The sequence below is a fragment of the Excalfactoria chinensis genome, chromosome 3 (assembly GCF_039878825.1).
Source record: "Excalfactoria chinensis isolate bCotChi1 chromosome 3, bCotChi1.hap2, whole genome shotgun sequence".
Classification (NCBI taxonomy): Eukaryota; Metazoa; Chordata; class Aves; order Galliformes; family Phasianidae; genus Excalfactoria; species Excalfactoria chinensis.
The window spans coordinates 9,932,294-9,945,611 of record NC_092827.1 but is presented as its reverse complement, the minus strand read 5'-3'; positions in this window follow the sequence as shown (position 1 = coordinate 9,945,611).

Genomic DNA, 13,318 nt, shown 5'->3' with positions numbered 1-13,318 from the left:
GCAGCCCTCTTACAGTGGTGAAAACCATTATCAGCTGCTTGTCTTCCTAATTACAAACCTATAACTCACATCACCTGCTCTTTTGTTTTCATTGATTAAATTTATTCTTATCCAGGTTCTTTTGGCTCTATAGCTACAGGTTTCTGTGTGGTGGTAGGGAGGCAGTAAGATAAGAAGTGTTGTTCTGGTAGCAAGTGGCAATTTGTTGTTTTTGAGTTGTTTCATTTTCACATTGTCTCCTCTTTGGAGAAACTTTGATGGTCTTTCCTGTTAATTACTTGTGTACAGATGTGTAAAGTGTAGCTTTAAGGCAGCAGGTATAATAAAGAAAGAAGGGACTCTTGACTGTTGAAGTAACTGGTTGCAACTAGTAATAAAGGTAGCACATAGTAGAATTTGATGGACATCTCAAACCATATCATAGATTGGTATGGACGTAAAGATCACCTAATTACAACTGTTTTGCAGTGGGCAGGGATACTTCCAGCTAGATTTTGTTAGTCAAAGCTCTACCCAGCCGGGCCTTGAACATCTCCAGGGATAGGGGATCCACAGCTTCTCTGGGCAGCTTGTGCCAGGGCCTCGTTGCCCTCTGAGTGAAGAATTTCATCTGAACTATCAGACTGGGTGACCTGTAGCACACTTAAATCAGAAATAATCCCTATTAGTCATGGTCAGCCAGTTTGGGGGTCTGACTGCAAGCAGATCAGAAACAGGACCCTGCATTTGCTGCTTGCTGAAGGCAGAGAAATCTGGCCTTGGGTCCGGATGGCTTCCCACCATCACCAGTGCAGGTGCATTCTAGTCACTGTGGGTGCACGGATTTGCGACACCTCTGGGATTGATGAGCTGAGATGCTGATGGCCAGAATGTAGCCAGCTTGTGTGATACTACAGCAATATAAATAGCATAACAATAATAAATCCATCACTGCTTGATTGTTGCATGTAATTGAGTGCAGTAATTCAGCATTCCCTGTCTTCAAGGACAGCCATAATTTGATCCAGTGGTCAGTCACTCTTAACTGTTAGAGTCAGAGTTCCCCTGTGGTGTTTCTACTTTGTCCCCTTTTGTGGCCAAAATGTTGCTTTGATTTCCCTACTGCTTTGGGTGCTATTTCCCTATTTTCTTTCTGTACTTTCTAATAGCTTTACTGGGAATAAAGAATATTGATTTTGTAACAGCGCATGCCACTCTTTGAGAAGCGAGATGTGGAAAGAACCCTCTCTCTATTATGTATTTTATATTGGGGATCCTTTTGTCTTAGTTTTATGCTGTGACAGTCTGGTTTTGCTCCTTCCTCCGCACACGTGAAGGCAGAGCGGGGGCAAAGCTGCAGGTTTTGTAATTAACAACAGCGTCCTGGAGAGGGAGCCTGAGACCCTCCTATGGGGATGCTCTGGTTCGCTCCGCTCCGCCGAGCAGCTGCACCTATTTCAGCGTTTATTCAGCGTTTGTTCTTAAGTCGAGTAACTATTGATCAAGGCAAATGGAGGCATTTATTCTGAAGCTAAATGTTGCAGTTATCCTTACCGCACCTCTTCAAAAGTATTAAAAAGATAATAAAATCAAACCTAAAAACAAAGTTTAGCTTGCTCCTGAGATACTCAATCTTATCTCAGAAAAAAGAAAATGTTTAACCCCACGTGGCTTGTTTTCCTGTTATTTCCTTTCAAAATTACCTAATCTGATGAATTTTTAACTTTAAAAGGAGTTTTTCTGAGAGCCATCGCTATTCCTATAGTATCCACTAATTATTGTTCTAAAAGAGAAAACCAGGATGGTGCAGTCAGGGCTTAAGCATTTCATTGCGAATTGTGTTTATTATTTCTTGATTAGTTAATATTATAATTAAGCCTATTGTCTCAGTGAAGTCAATATTTAAAATGTTACAAAAATGTTAATATGCTTTTCCAGAACTTGATGTAAGTACCACTGGGGATGTGCCTGAGGTTCTCTCTAGCTTGCCTAAAGCCCAGCTGACATTTAAGCAGATGTGTACTGTTGACATAACCATCACATCAGTTCTATGTGAGATGTCCAAGCTGCTTATGCTTTTCTACCTTGAACTCCACAAATCTTTCCATTTGCCAACACACACACACACACAAGGCAGGATCCTGGTGGCACCTCATTCAGATTTTGCAGTTATAGCAGAGTCATAGAATAACAGAATCATTATGGATGGAAAAGACCTCTGAGATCATCTAGTCCAACCCACCCCATTCCCACGTTGCCCACTAACCATGTCCTTCAGTGCCACATCCACCCGATTCTTGAACACCACCAGGGACAGTCACTCCACCACCAACCTGGGCAGCCTGTGCCAATGCCTCACCACTCTTTCTGAGGATAATTTTTTTCTTGAAAGAAGTTTAGGGAATTTAAGGTTGTGGAGACTCAACCACATACCGGAGTGGAAGGAGAATTACAGTAGTCCTGCTATAACTCAGGTTTATCACAGAAGTAATGGGCACAGTTTCTGTCTGCTTGTTCCATTCTTTTTTTTTCCTCTGGTTTTACCATTCAATTGTAGATTAATTCCCAGTGACATTTAATTTTCTGTTTGTTTATTTATTTTTAATTTATTTTGTTATCTAGCGCTCTTGTCTTGATTTGTAATTGTCGGCAATAAAGTAACACGTATAAATCCAAGACTATTTATACCCAGTCAAACCTAAATTGTCAGCTGACTTAATTAACAAAGAAGACATTTTGTCTGTCACAGTTTTTATTTCTAACAGGTTTTGAAATCAAGAAGTCTTTACTCAAACTCTATGGCCAAAACTGTCAAGAATGACAAAGTTTTCCTTCTGGCATTTTCATTAGTATCAGGGTAAGAACAGGAGGAAGTTACTTCGTGGGATAACTACTGTTGCAAACATGTGTTTAATTTCCCATTATCATCATGGCTTAGTGTTACCAGCCTCCTGCCTGGTAAATGATAGCTCTCCCACAGCAAGCAGTAACTGAGCAGTAGGGTGAGGTCATGTAGTGTCATGACACTTGGGTTAAGAAGAAATGGATGTCTGTACAGTCTGGTAGGGCTGTGTACTAACTGTGCTTTGAAAGCTGTTTTGACTTTTGCATTTTGAAGGCAAAAATGCATGATAAATAAAATCCAACTAACAGCACTTCTCATATTAGATAATAGATAGTTCATTGTTGATAGGAATAATAAAATCAAGAGAGATTTTGCAGTCTCACCCACATAAAATGTCCACCAGAAAATTTATTGCTCGCTTTCTTTGCAGGGTTACAATGCAAAATAATATTTATTCAATGTAGTACCCTATCTGTCTCACCCTATATCATCCTCCCACCATGAATCTGTTCCTAGACAGTGTGTTTATGTGCTAGGCTAATTCAAATATTTTCCATGTAAAAATAGCTAAATAAATATATATATGGGGAGACAGAAAATACACACTTCATCTGTTAGCACTAACTGCAAGAACAGACACATTAGATAGAGTGAGGCCATTAACCAGAACTTAGCAACTTAGCCTGGGCTGTCTCTGCTGCAAGATATTCCTCCTCTGGGGATATGAATGATTTCCTAAATCATTACTGACTTTATTTTCTGCTAGGCACAGTCCTGCTCTGGGAGTACAGTAGAGTTCAGATCCCCAGAGAGTTAGAAGCCATCTGTCTCAGAGCTGTGGGAAGCCTTTCTTGGGGCTCACCCCTGTATGGGGCAGTATTTACAGCTGACAACTCACAGATTAAACAAGGGACTGGAAGGCTTAAAAGAAGAAATGTTCCTAATTAGAGTTTTATAAGTCATGCTATGGTAGTCCTTTATTCTCTGAATAGGGTACAGGAAGGAGATTTGAAACAAGCCTCCCACCAGGAGTGTCAACCGTGACATTGTGAAGAATGTAGTGTTTTGCACACACAGCACTCATAGTGTTAGGAGCTAGGCATGAAAGAGCTCATATCTGGGATCTATGCCCTGGAGAAACCAGTGGAAGGAGGTCTTCAGTGAGCAAAGGTTCTTAGAAAAATAGATTAGAATACCACTTCAACTATAATTTATCATGGAATCATAGGACCATAGAATCATAGAATGGTTTGGGTTGAAAGGGACCTTTAAGATCACCCAGTTCCAACCCCCTGCTATAGATAGGGACACCTCCCTCTTGACCTCGTTCCTCACAGCCCTGTCCAGCCCAGCCTTGAATGATCCCAGAGAGGGGATGTTCACAACCTGTCAGGGCAACCTGTTCCAGTGTCTCACCACCCTCACAGTAAATATTTTCTTCCTAATATCTAGTCTAAACCTACACTTTTCCATTTTAAAGCCATGCTTCCACCCCATCATCTTCTTCCTGCTGTGCTTTCTGAGTGTCGTGTCCTTCAACATGGTGGTCCAAGGGCAGTTCATGTCTTCCTCTGAACCAGGATCGTAACCTGTGCAGTTAGGGGTGAGATTTCCTATATTTGAGAATATCATTTTGACTGTTTGGCTTCATCAAATTGGCTCAATGGAAATGAGATTAATTAAGACAAAGAGATACACCAGGAAGTAATCTGGTCCTTAAAGTCCAGTTAAAATTTGGGGATAGGAATTTATGTGCAGTGGAGAACAGTCTGTGGAAGTATCTGGAACCAAATGCAAAGCAATTTAGATTACTGTGATAGTACAAAAGGGCTTTGAGTAGACAATTTAAGACATCTGCCTGTGATCCAGACATCTGTGTGCAATGAATACTGCTTTCAAGCAAGCTCTTTATTTATCATTTCGTGATGTCCATTAATAATTGCTGCCCCTATATAACCCTGTCTTTGTCTATACATAGTAATATATGGTTACTTGACATCACTAATAAGCAAGGAAAGAACTACTTGTTCTTAAATTAAAAATGTGATCTGTGACCTTGTTCTATTTCAAATATAGACAACAGATTTTACTCTTCCCTCCCATTCTTTCCCTTTATCCGCATTTGAAGATGTAATTGCACTTTTATATTCCTCAAAGTAATGGACACATAAACAAGCTCCTGTCATGCAGATGGGTCACACAGATAAAATCCTCTTGTATTTTTAGCTCATTTTTGAGGTGCTGAAGAACCTGAAATGCTCAGATCTGTGGTCAGAAGCCAGGTTTCTTCTCTTCAGACAGACATACAGATTTCTTTTCTGTGGTCACTTCAAATGTTCTCTGGATTAATAGTCAGTATTTTACTCCTTTGTAGTCCAATCTTTCTTCATATTTAAGTAAAGTTTTTGAGATCTTACAACATCATTTATTTATCTGAAAGAAAGTCTTAGTGTTATAAGAATGACATCAGTCTTCTTTAATGCAAGACTATGCATTAGCCTGAATTAGAATCTGTAGCAACAGAAGTATCAAGTGAAAATAGTGTTAACTCCAGCAAATAAACAGACTTGTTCTGTCTGTTTAAATAATCCCATATGATGACTTATTAGCAGTCAAACTGAGGCACTACAGAACCAAGAGAAATCATTTCAGAGTATCTTTATAAAATCTAATTTGTAAATCTAATTGTAATTTATTTAGATGCAATTTTATGCTTGTTTATTGAAGCATCTAAGGTTTTGTACAGCAGTCTTGAATGGATAATAACCTGATCCTATCTAACTTCGGTGGCCTTTCGATTAGACTCCCAGAACCTGGGGGATGAGGTTCTCTAGTTGCTCAGCATAAAGCAAACAAATTTATTTAAGATTGGTGTACTTACAAATTTGGGAGCACGCTCAGTTACATCAGTGTTTGACTACATTGCTCTGCTCGTAGAACTCCATTATGCCTTTTGGGAAAGAAGGTCAAATTCAGGTGGCACATCTCATCTCCCCAGAACTGGCAGTGCTAAGTTAAAGGTCTCACAACACTTCCTATAACAGCTGGAGGGCAACTTTAGCTTTCTGAGACATATACATATATATATATATTTTCTGTGGAAACATATTGTAATTGTAAGGATCGTGAAAGATATGGAGAAGGTAGCTCGGAATATCACCATTTTGCATGATGAACTGTATAAGGAAATACCAGTCAGTCTGTTACTCTATTGAGAATGCTTTGTAGATAAGGGCAGAGAAGCAAAACAGAATGGGCATAACTTCCATTTCATCTCTGCAGCAGTTTGTGGAAAAGGAGATGTCAATAAAAAGCTGTGCCAGCTCTCCCAAACCCTCCTTCACTGAAGTGTTAAGCGACATACAAAAATAAAGTTTGTAAATTACTCATATACTACAAAATATGTGTGCCAAAGTGCCACGTAAGCACGGAAGATTGAGTTTACTATTGATACAGTAGTTCAGAGACAATAAACCTGGATTTACATAGCTGAGTGACTGCAGGGAAAGCTGTCCCTAGACAAAGTATTTTGCAGAGGAGAGAGAAGTTTGTGGCGTCAGAAGACACTGCTCAAATCTTTTTGGTGCTTCTCATACTCCCACTGATTCTGCAGCAAAGACCATGGACACTTGGTAGTTTGGAAGTTAGTACTGGCAAGTTTTAATACAGGTGTTGTTGTCATCTTGCTGAAAGGATTTACTCTACAGTAATGAACAACAGCAGGTGAAAGTGTCAGGGTGATATTGTGATCCCAGGAAGGATTATGGGTGTGGTTTAGTGGGAAAATATTGATGGTGGGTGGATGGTTGGACTGGATGATCTTGGAGGACTTTTCCAACCTTGGTGATTCTGTGATTCTAAGTCACCTTCTCATAACACTAATTGGGACAGCTATAAGCCATTCAGGCATAACAACTTATCCTCTCTGGCGCCTGTTTTGATTTGATTTGTTCAATTTATATGCTGTTTTGCTTCTTAATTTAACTTTGCTGACACAAAAGACTTATTTGTTAGGATTTCAGAGCTTGAGTCTAGTAAAAAATTCAGAAATTGATCCTTACTGATTTCATGTGAAAGCTTGATATTTTCTACAGAAAACGCTGAGTCCTTTTTGCCTCTGTTTTTAAAGGAGGTGCAGAAGCAGATTCTTTTTGAAGACACAGCAATCAAATTGTTGACTGCAAGATTATCATCTTACTCTCATCACAGAAAATTAGGAATTGTTCTTTTGAAACCATTAAAAACATAAGTTGAAGGGAACCTCTTTCAGTGGTTAGGTTCTTTTTTTTTTCCTTGTTTTGTTTTTTAAAGAGCAGCACTCTGCTGTCATTAGAGAGGTACTGCTGAAGCTTTTAAAACTGTTTGTCAGCCTAATAATACTACATCCATGGGGTGTCCCAGGACTGCATTTAGTGATCCTGTGTGTAGGAAGTGTCTGCTAAGCAGTTTGTTTCAAAATCTTTTCAGCATCTTTATAGCGCAGGATTAGGAATCAACACCAATGTTTTCTATGGAGGAAACACTATGTGCTTTGGATGTCTTCTGCTCCTCAAGGCAATGAGTGCTGTCTTTCCCTCTTGCAGTGCAAGGAGCAGGGATTGGTATTCAAGAATTATTAATAAAATAACAGATTTTTTTTGCATCTACTTCAACACAGATATCTAGGAAAACACAAATAATACAGGGATCATCCAGCAAGTTTTCATATATCTGCAGGGGTCAAAGATCTCAGATATTTGCACTGTGTTAAAACCTTCATAAATAATCCAGACAAATATGTTACCAAGCCCTGTACCATTTATGACATTTTTACAAGGAGGTGCTGCAGTGCCATTAGGTCTAAGCTCACTATAGGATTCATATACCTTTCCACTGAGCAGTTGGGTTACTCCATAGCTGCTGTATAATCAGCCCATCTGTTTTTATTTGATTTACTTGCAGATGTATCCTGAAAATCTCAGGACTGAAGAAAAGTTTAGAAGTCCATAAATCCATATAGTTGTCTCACACTATTACAGGCAATCCTCTTATACAGTCATTTTCATGGGCTGATTAAAACCCGCACGAAAACAATCATTTGCTTACCTCCTCAGATTCCCTAGTGAAAGAATGTTCCAGGTCTTTACTTCTTTGATGTTTGGAAATACTCTAAATTTCATCCAGAGTTTGTTCTTGAGCAGTTTATATTGATTTGTTCTGTACCAGTACAACTGGAGCTTAAATTACTCTTATCATTTTTATTTCCCATTTTTAAAGGGAGAAATCATGCTCACTGTTATTCTTCATTTTATAGACTGAAGCACCTGATTCTTTCTCATGCCATCTCTGAAGCTTGGCTCTCCACTCCTCTGAACATTTAAATAGCATCTATTCTAGTTTGACGTATCTTTCTGTATTACGGGTGATCAGAACTGAATGCAGATGAGGTTTCACTGGCATACACATGCTGGTGCAAATGCTTCTCTATCTGTACTGAAGATATCTTGGTTAGTTTTTATGGCTATATTGATGGCTCAACATCATGCTGTGACCATTATTATGTGATGACATCTTTCTCTGTTCTCACTATTGATAATGATGAGCAGATGGTTTCAATAAAAAGCATAACTCCTTGGTGAGTCTGAACTTCTGGGAGTGAAATGGCTCTCAACTCTACGCAGTACAAAACTGCTTATCACATTATGCCTTGTTAATACAGCTTGGAACTTGCTTACACTCAACTAACTTCGAGAAAGAACAGAGAATCATCACCAGAAAAGGACATTATGAAATGTAAGCCTGTTACATGTGTTTTTAACAACCAGCACAGACCGTGCTGCTTAATCATTTTTGTTGGGCATTGGAATTGAGATTAGTTCTAAGCTTGGGTTTCAGAGATATTTATGTTTTGGGTTCAGACAGATTTTTGGGTGGAAACCATAGTGCTTACCTAGCATAATGTAACACACTGCTGTTTGACAGAAAATTAGGTAATAGCCCAAATGGCAAAGCTGTGCTTTAAAGCTTATAGCAACAAAGGGAAAAATATCCCATTTCATGTTTAAAATACATGGGAAAAAACACCCATCACTGACAAAAAGAAGGACCCTAGCTTGTTATTTTAGACTGAAAACCTAATCTTGGGAGGGATACAAATGGTTGAGCTTCATACTATTGCACAAAGTGCACTACCTCTAGAGCTGAAATATGTCTGTATGGACATCCTTTGGAGTTTATATAACAGTTGTGGTTTGCATCCATAGGTTCTTCAGATTATAACTATTCCAAAATGTGAAGAAAGTTCTGAGATTTAAGTGCTCTATTTTTCCTAAACACATTAAATAAACACAGGACAGTAATGAAGAAGCTGCTTCATACACTCCTAAGATTTTATTTGGCCAACCCAGACCCACAAGAATTATATTGCTGCTTTCATTATTCATTAGAAGAGCATGGCGGAATGCTTTTAGATGTAAATACCCTTACATCTCAATAATCACAGCTATATGCCTATATAGCTGTATTGATTCCTGGCTCGTTTTTCTCTGAAGTCTTGAAGGAAATCCTTGCAATTGTATCTTTCGCCCACACAGCTGGTGACTGATGGCAAGTCAGAGCAATGGACATGTCAAGGACTTCAGAGCTGAACAAAAATGCAAAGTAAGGACAAATCCTAAAAAGGTAAGAAAACTAAGTTGAAATATTGTAGATTTGAAAAAGATATTGAGACACTGCTATAATTTTCATATTGTTCCATTCATTTTAATATTACTTCACCTTCCTAAAACCCTAATTTTCAGTTTATTCTCTCTAAAGCCCTGTCTGTATTACCCAATCTTCAGGATTTCTTCCTTTGTGCTTGATTGTGTCACAACAACCAAAGCAAAATTATGTGCCTGCTCTGAGACTGTCTCAGTAACACTGAATAGAGCTGAAAACCAAGAAGACAGCGAAGGAGAAATAAGAAGCAAAGGGAAGAGAAATGAGACGGAAGAGAAAAACAAAATAACAGAAAAAACAACAACTCCAAACAATGTTTTTATAACTTCTCCTTCATCTTCTTAAGAAAAAAAAGTAACAACCAATCATGAACCACCACCACCAACCAACCAAACCCCCTCCCCAAAGACAAACAGAAAAGCTCCAACAAAAGCAACCCAAAGCTCTTCATAGGCCCACAGAAGAAATGAAAAGATCATATAAGGTCTTCGCCATTCTTTACAGATGTGCTTCTCTCACCAGTAGAACCTATTTTCTTTCATTTGAAATACCTACAGTTTTTCCCATTACTTTTTTAAAAAGGAATAACATTGTAAAGCTCAGTGAATTACTTGTAAGCAAGAATTTGTCTGTGACAGACAAGCCAGGTTATGTATCCAGTGTGTAATATTAGTAGGCTGTGTAATGATAGCTGCCACAATCAACATTTCCATGTGAGTTGTCATTTACATATATATGGCCCTACTTTTGACCTATTCTACCAGAGGTCACACTGTAATTTCAGATTGACTTGGGAAGAATAGCAGGAATGCCCCGTCTATCTCAGTGAACAGTGATTCGGTGAACTTGCAGTCCATCACCTTATGTCAAACAAGTTTCTGCATTAATATGTTCTCAAAACATACAGAAAAATGCACTTTCCAGAAATGGAAGATCCTTCAAGTACACATACATCTGGCTTCTCTTCTGAAGACATGTGTCTTACAATAGCACAGTAACTTGTGAGAAGCTTGCACAGCTAAATATATTCTGGTAGACTGAAGGCCTGGGATGGTTCACACACTGCTAGAAACAGTCATAGATATTAATTAATGCAATTAAAATGTTAGCAGTGTTCTCCTCTGAGTTCACTACTTTAATCAGCATTCAAAACTCAGCAAAACTTCTGGACCTCCAAGTTCTGGTTCTGTAGCAGATGTAATATTTCCACAGCTTCACAAATCCTTGAAATTTTCTTTTTTGGTAGCACTTTGTTAACATTGGGAATATGCAATTAATGAATTGAAGGAGCTGCATTGTACCATATGAAGCTGTTTTCTCAAGTGAAATACAGAGGAACCCCATAAACTTACAAAGAGTTTGTCTGCTTGAACTAAATAGCAGAAGTTATAAATACACACTGCTTTTCATAAACCAGTGGATTGTTGGCAGCCCCCAGACTGGGGACACAAGCACAGAAATGCTGTGTTCCCAGTCTGCCTCTCCATGAACATGATGTAGAAACATCTTACAACAGTAGTTCCTCTGACTGGTAGGAGCAGAAGGACCAAACCTCTGTGGATGTAGTGCAAACCACAAACAGAACTCAGTGGAAGGAAACAATCTGCATCCAGCGGGGGTGGCTAATGAAATCCGCACTTAAAAACATGACAGCCAGTAGGAGAGTGATAAGCTGTGATCTGTGAAGGTTCTTGTGCAGCAAGTGGGAATCCCCTGTGCTTGCTGGTGGTGGCCATGGATCAGTAGCCATGCTGCAGTGCCTGTCCCACGTGTCTCTTTGAAGGCTGGAGCAGAGTGGGTGGGATTGTGTGGAGCAGGGCAGATCAAATTTGGCTCTCAGTGACAGAGGAATTGCCATTGTAATTGCTTCCTCTCTTTTTTTTTCTTCAAGAGACTACCTAAGGCAGTGTGACTCCCACTTCATCCCACAGCTGGGCAGTTTGAATGATGAGCATTTGTGGAGGAAGAACATGCAGTCCATTTGCCTTTAATAGGGTCCTCTTGGTTTAAGTGCTGACAGAATTTGGTTGAATTAAAGCAATTCAGGGAAGGAAACAAATAGGGGAATAAATGGCCAGCCCCCCTGGGATGGCAGAATTACACAAACAACAAACCCCTGCACAACAATGCTCTGGGCATTGCTGCTTCCAGTTCAGTTTAGTAAGTGGCAGCCTGATAGGATGAGCTCACTACGTGGTTCAGAGAGCCATAAAAAGGAAATAAGTCATTTTATGGGGGTCGCAATCTCTCACAGTGTGGCCATATGTTCTCTAGTGCAAATTTTCACTCCGTTCCCTCCATTTGTGAAAAACTTCTCATCTTAAGAGGGATTCAAAGCAATGTTTTTGTCTTAACTTATTACCAGCAGCTTTGAAGGAGTTAATATTTGTAAAAATGAATCCAGGCACTCGATAATGATTTCCTTCAGAATACAAACCTTTCTGGCTGGCCTTTGGCTAGACTACAGGATACTGTGGGCCAGCCTTATATTTGTCACTCATCCCCAGCAGTCTTCATCTCATAGTCCTTTTAATCCAATAAACAACAGTAAGTACTATTTGCACTATTACAGACCTCTGCAGTGCTACGATGGTGATAGTGCTGCATCCTGGATTTCCCTCTATCTCTTTTCTCATTGCTGCCAGCTAAGCATATGCCCACCACCAACAGCTGCCAATAAATTTTCCTGCATTGGGAAACTAGAAATGACCTCTCTCCTTTTCCAGAGGAGCGAGTCAAGCAAATTCCAGAGCATGTTTTCAAATGAGGATGCAAAAACCTGCCAAAACCCTCAAGCCAGCCCTCTGTGTAACAACATGAGCACAGCTCAGGGGAGTTGTGGTGTTGTAGTGGAAGCACGCGGAAAAACTGCTTTGTAAGGGAAGATGCTTCTTCAGACAGCTCAGTGCTTGAGTACTGCTTATGTGGAAACGAGCCATGATGCATCAAATACACAAATAAAAGCAGTTCCTAAGTCTTGTGTTGTTTCCTGATGTGAATGAGAAAGAGATGATGTCTGGATCTGCAGAATACGGGGGGAGAGGACTGACATTTCTAAATGTGCTGCCCCCCAGGGACAAGGCTTGTTGACCAGAAAAGAGCAGTACAAGATGATGCTGATGCAAGAAGCTGTGAGTTATGATAATGCAGGTTGTATCTTGGCAGAATGGGTGAGATGCCAAGAGAGCATGTGGCAGGCAGAGTCCAGCCATGAGATTTACCAGCAGCCACAATGGTGGCTTAGGACAGGGTGGTGAGTCGGGGTGAGGCATTGGCACAGGCTGCACAGGGAGGTGGTGAAGTCACCATCCCTGGAGATGTTCAAGAACTATGGAGATGTGGCATTAAGGGATGTGGTCAGAGGGCATGGTAGCCGGGGGTTGACAGGTGGACTAGATGATCCTAGAGGTCTTTTCCAACCACAATGATTCCATGATTCTGTGATTCTATAAATGGCAGTGCTCTTGCTGCCTGGGGAGCTGCTCCCCTCTCTGAGCAGTTTCCAGCCTCTCACATCCTCACCTGTGATGATTTGGATTATGTAACCCTATGACAGACTGCTATGCCATGGCATCACTTCCAAAGCCAGTGACAATATCTTTCAGCTATCCTTCAGATATCTATCAGTGACAATACCTATTCAGAATCTTTCAGTTTTTATGCTGAGATCCTTGAGTGACCCACCGAAATGGCTTCATTCATCTTCAAGAATTCTATTCTATCTGTTTGGATAGTTCCAAGAAAGTCACTCTGCATTCAGTGCCTTAATTTCTTATAAACTTGGTGTAACTAAAT